Here is a 6,000-nt window from a genome sequence, read left to right on the forward strand (position 1 = left end):
TTTTCTTAATAACTCCTTATTCTTCCTGTCTTCTTTTCTACCACCTCTTTCCCACCTCCTCTTCTCATTTCTGCCATTCCCAGCCCTCATCCTTTGTCTTGCGTCCTGCTTCGTTCTCTTCAGTTTTTACCCAAACTCTCGATTAGTCATATGTTTAGCTGAGGGTCAAACAGGACATTAACAGTGCAGGATTGTAGGCAGCTGGTGTGTGCACAGGGAGATCTACATTGATATACCTCTCAAGCTGACTTTGTCCTGAATCTCTCCCCTAAGTGCACTCAGAAAACTATTGTGAGGCTCAAAGGTGTGAAATCAATTACAGAGAGAGAGAGAGAGAGAGAGAGAGAGAGAGAGAGAGAGAGAGAGAGAGAGAGCTAGGCTAGTCAGGTCATTTCTGTTATTAAATGTAAAAAGGAAGCACTGTATCAATCCTGCTGACATGAATGAAGCATGTATTAAACTTAGTCATCATTTGAAAAAAAAATGTAACATAAGAAAATATAATAACAGGCACTACTGCCATCCCTATTAACATTTTTGTGTAAAAATGTACAGCTATTTGGCATTTGCATTATTTCAGATATATTTTATTAGGTCAAATTATGCCTTTAATTCATTTCAAATTATGCCATCAATAAATATGGTAGAACATGAAGAATCTGTAAACGTAGGCACTTTGAAAACAAAAAACTGCATTGTGGGTTGAAAATATTGCATGAATCCTTAGTTATGGGATATCAGGCCTCCAATTAATCAAATTAAATTAATTAAAGCATTTCAAGAAATGACAGACTTGGAGTCTGAACTTTTCATATTAATTCAAGCACATTTCATTGTCTTTTGCAGCCCAAATGGTAAATAAATTAACAAACCTTAAAACTGATTTTGCAATACAGTAGATGGCAAAAACACAGGTGGACTTAGATGGATAGTATAAAATGGGTAATATTTAGGTCTAAAGACAAACTCAACAGTATGTAGCCAGATATATTTTGAACTTACCTTAGGAAATCTGAATATATCTAACTCTGTCTTTATGAGACGAGTTTAAACTGTCCTCAGAAACATCCTCTTTGCCCTTTTCATGTAGCCTAAAAGGGAGACAAAATCAGTCATGAATCCATATGCAGCTGTTTATGTTTTGAAATTATTTTAGTGGGAAAATGGGTCTACAAAAGAGGAGAAGTCAAAAAGAAGTCGATAAAGATGGCACCCTCAATTTCCTCTTAAAACACACAGGCAGGCTGATTGCATTTGAGAGAGTTGGGCGCGCCTCAGCATCTCCTAATGCGTCTGTAAATTGAGTTGGAAAATGACGATGTCAGTTGTCTGCACTTGGGATGGAGCCAGGGAGGCAAAAAGCTTTGCTGTGGAGAACATCTTCCCCATCTCTGCGTTTTAGACCCACACTATTAACCAGCAGACCTCCACTTGTGTCAAACACTATTCTCTTTTTATTCCATGTCGCCTCATGCTGAGAAAGACAGAAACGTATAATACTCATTTATTTAGTTTTCTATACACTTTTCCCCTTTCTGGGTGTGCCGCAGCGCCTTTCCCCAAATTACTGCATTAATAGAAATGAAGCTCCTGGTTTGTGATACATTATTTTGTGCATTAATATTATCTGTAGCGACACACTGGAGGGCTGAGTGGTGTTAGTGTGTGCATAAATAGAAATGACTCCATGTCCATTATTAAGGAGCTGCGGTGGTCAGCAGCAGTGATATGTATGCTGGCTGAGCATTTGCCAAGCATCCATTTCCTCTTTACTCAGGTCTAAAAGGCCATTTGCCAAACACAGGTACACACACACATACACACACACAGACTGCTGTCCTCATGTTCCCTTTACTCAAAGGTGAACATCAATATCTTTCCAATTAAATAGGTTAACAAAACAAGATTATGTCTTTACCCCAGCCTTTCTAACTTGATCTCTTTTATGGTCTTATTCTTAAATTGGTGTTAGCATAGCGGTGAATACCAGAAGCTCTTTTAAATGGGACCCAATAATACTAAATGGGTCTCTGGTCGCTCAGCTTACTCTAGCTTTCTAATAGCGCAGACGATAATAATCAGATAATATAACTACTATAATACTTTTAAATATGCATATTTGTCTCATTTAGAAAACAATGGTCTTTGCGATGATTACCCAGAACAATTGTCAGTATATAAAAATAACAAATGGAATAGAAGGCTGTTTAATAAGATCATATTCTGTACTTCCTTAAATCCTTAAATTGTATTTTGGGAGCTAGTTATATCCATATAGAAATAGCTGACAGAGAGTGTGAGAGAAAGAGAAAAAGAGAGAGAAGCTTTATTCACTCCAATCAATAGCAAATAGCAGATGTATCTCACATTCACATACATGCCCCCCCTCTCTCTCTCTCTCTCTCTCTCTCTCTCTCTCTCTCTCTCACACACACACCTATATGCACACATCCACAGACACACGCATTACGGTCTGTTGCATGTGAACGTACAGCGGTGCATTCCCTCATCATCGTCTTTCCTCTCTGCTGTATCTCCGCCGTTCGACTCGACGGTGTGACCACACTACTGCTTGACAAATGCATTAGAAACAGCGGCAGAGATTTTAATGTGTAAGCCCGACCCTCGGCTGTCACATTCAAGACTCGGTGCGCGCACATTCACACACACTAGTTCTCTCTCTCACATAAGCACACAAGCCGCACACCCACACAGTTGCGATAAGGCCTGAGCGCTGGTAGTCATTTAGTTCAGCTTTGTCTTTTTACAACGTCTCCCTGATGAACTGCAGAAAATGCTAGCACTTGCAGTATTTGAATTATTAGCAAAACGGCACCTCTTTAACTTAATCCAGTGATGCTTATAATCTGTGTGTGTGTGTGTGTAGCCTAATAGGAATGGAAGAAAAAGTGGGTATGTAAATGAGAGAATGCTCCTTATCTCGGTAAAAAAGTGTGTGTGGCTGCATGTGTGTGTATTTAAGAAGGTACCCACCTCTGAAAGCTGCTCTTTCTTAGCAATATTATATTGTATTAGTGTCCTGAGAGAATTGACGTGGGTAAGAGGAGTCATTGGCCTCTTTGTGTTAGAAACACAAGCATAAATCCAACAAACAAAATTATCATCACTCAATATCTCCTCTAAGATTAAAATGAAACATTGTTTTTTGTGCTACAATAAAACCACTGCATGTCTCTTGACTTGTCCTATTGACTGTTATAAATCAGGAACAGTAGCAGTGTTTTATGGGGATCGCCCCCCTTCTCTGTCTTTCTCTTATGTAAGTATATTATTTGATTGTCTGGCCTTTGGTTTAAATGCAGATCTATAAATTTACCAGTTCCTGCCAGATGCTTACAGATGATTTTGGCACAGAGACGTGCCAAAGACGCACTAACCCTGATGACTCCTGCAGGTTGCCAGTTCTGAGAAGGGCAGGGCCGGCCTAGCTGGCTGGCAGGGCGGATGGATGGGTAGATGGCTGGATAGCTGGCTGGGCAGCCGGCTGAGTGCTGGGCTGGAGAGGCAGAGAGCTGTAAAGAAACAACAAGGTCAGCTCTTTGGCAGAACACATTCAGCACCTTAATGCTGGTCTGGGAAAATGCAGACGTTCTGAAGATGGTGGACGTGAAGCTGAAGGGACTCCGGCGACTCCCAGCGCCATTGCTATCGAAAGTGGAGAGCCGAGTTTTATTTTCAAAGCTTAATGTAGGATCTTTTTACAGGTGCCAGGAAACACAATCATCAACTGTTACAGTAAAGCGGTTTGACATAACGGCTCCTACAGTCTAGGTATATTGAGGTTGGTAATTATGGATTAGCAGAGATCTCTGGTGAGCGGAGACTTCCCCTGACACAAAGCAGTCAGTAAAAAGCAAAAGCAGGATTACTTTCACATAGAGTTAGCACAAACACACAGAACAGACACACATATACACACAGACACAAGCACATAGACAAGCGCAGCTATACACGCACACACCTTAGACCTACACACTCTTGCCGGCCATCACAGACAGTGTGCCGGCTCGGCAGCCATTTTGCAGGGCTGCTCTGGAATGTTCAATTAGGATAATTGTTGCTTACACTGTAATTTCTCAGTGTTAAAGACATCACATACGCAACAAAGTACCATTTCAGTCACCGTGTGACTACACTCACCTCATAGTATCCAAATGATAGAACAAGGATCCCGATTCTGTGTCTCTGATGTCTTAGCGCAGAGGCCCAATAGTGTAAACTAGGATGTACATGACGGCCAGCATGTCAGTTATTGTGCAGCCATGTGTGCCACTCCACATGGTGTGAATGTATGTACGCTGCACAGCTCGCTATAACGTATGTGGCAGGGAGGGGGGGGCACGCCCTACAGATCGTCAGTGCTCACATATGGAGGAGGGGATGAGTGTGTGCATGTGAGCTCAGAGAAAAGAGAGAGGAAATGGGAAGGGTGAGAAATGGAACAAAATGGAAGAGGAGGGAGAGAGAGGTGGAGAGGAGAGAAGGGCACCGAAAGAGAAATGTACAGCTTGTTCTTGTCGCCACCATTTTTACACACAGACTATGCAGTTTGGTCACTGTTAATTCGGTTTCAGAGAAGCCGTGGGCTAAAGATGTAGATTACTCCGCTCTTGTGATGTATACAATACTCAGAGAATAGAGGATAATGACAGCCCACACCTGCCAAGCACCATACTCTTTCATAATATAAAACATTTCTGTTTAAAAACAAAGGATACTGTCTTCGTCAAATACTGAATTCTGCTTTTCCAGGTTATTGCACACTGAATGGCCCAGTGTCACTGTAGGTGAATGCGTGACCTGTGCACTTGCATGTCCGAGCCCAGCTCTCCACCCATGTAGGCCCTCTCTAACCTAACTTCCCTGTCTCGCCCACACGGTACTAACCAATAAGCGCCACAAAAATGATCTGAAAAAGATGGAATCGACACTTCTTACATAAGATATTTTTATCCAACGAAAATGTGTCTTTGTGAATGCAGAATATTGTCTTTAAATACAGAATAATGCCATTTAAGGGATTACCTATCTGATACAGCATTTGTTAAACTGAAAAAGGTTTGATTAGTCATAAAACACTAATCTACAGCACTACAAACTACACTAGACTGCACCCCCCCACAAAGATCTGCAGTCACATGGGCAGGATTTAACAAAGGCCAAATAAGGATAAGAGCACATCTATTACAGTAGCTGACACAAAGAGGGGATTGATAATCTAGTGTCATATGGACAGGGTTGAACCAGTCTACAGCCTTGTGAGAAGGAGGCTGAATGAGGCTCTGCTGGTGCTGCATGACGGCAGAGAGTCAGGGTGGGATGACGACCGGCTGTCAAACAGGATGGGTTGAATAAGGGCGTCAGGGACTGAGAGGGAGAGAAGACCGAGAACACAGCAGCGCAATGCGCACATGTGGTCTTCTGGAGACGAAGGCCACCTTACAGGACGAGCTCATACATGATGATCAGACACACTGTACACACATGCTTACGGAGGTGCCCTGCATATATGTGACCATTCAACATACAAACCCTCCCCCTACTTCCCCACCCACACATACACACTCACTCAGAGTATGACACGAGACTGCACATATGATCTGGCGCCCTTTGTCTGGGTTTATCGGTCAGTAATGGTCGGCAGTTCGGCTTCTGCTCCCATTCTTTCTCATTTCCTTTCAAATGCGCACACACACTCTCTCACACACACATGCACATTGGCGGTCATGCGCATGGCGGATGACCCCTCCTTGGACACATGTATTTTAACCTCATCCTCTATGGTATGTCTATCACACATTACAGTGGTGTCATGACCGCCCCCACACACAGCCTCCGTGTCCTCAGAACACACCCCCACCCCCACCACAACCCCCACCCCCACCCACCGGGTGATCATCTGCTGTGACCGTGTCCTCCTATCACCGTGAGTCAGGAGAGTTCGACAGCGATGGGTGGGTGGGCAGGTGGTGTGTGTGT

This window comes from Siniperca chuatsi, linkage group LG17, assembly GCF_020085105.1.
Source record: "Siniperca chuatsi isolate FFG_IHB_CAS linkage group LG17, ASM2008510v1, whole genome shotgun sequence".
Lineage (NCBI taxonomy): Eukaryota > Metazoa > Chordata > Actinopteri > Centrarchiformes > Sinipercidae > Siniperca > Siniperca chuatsi.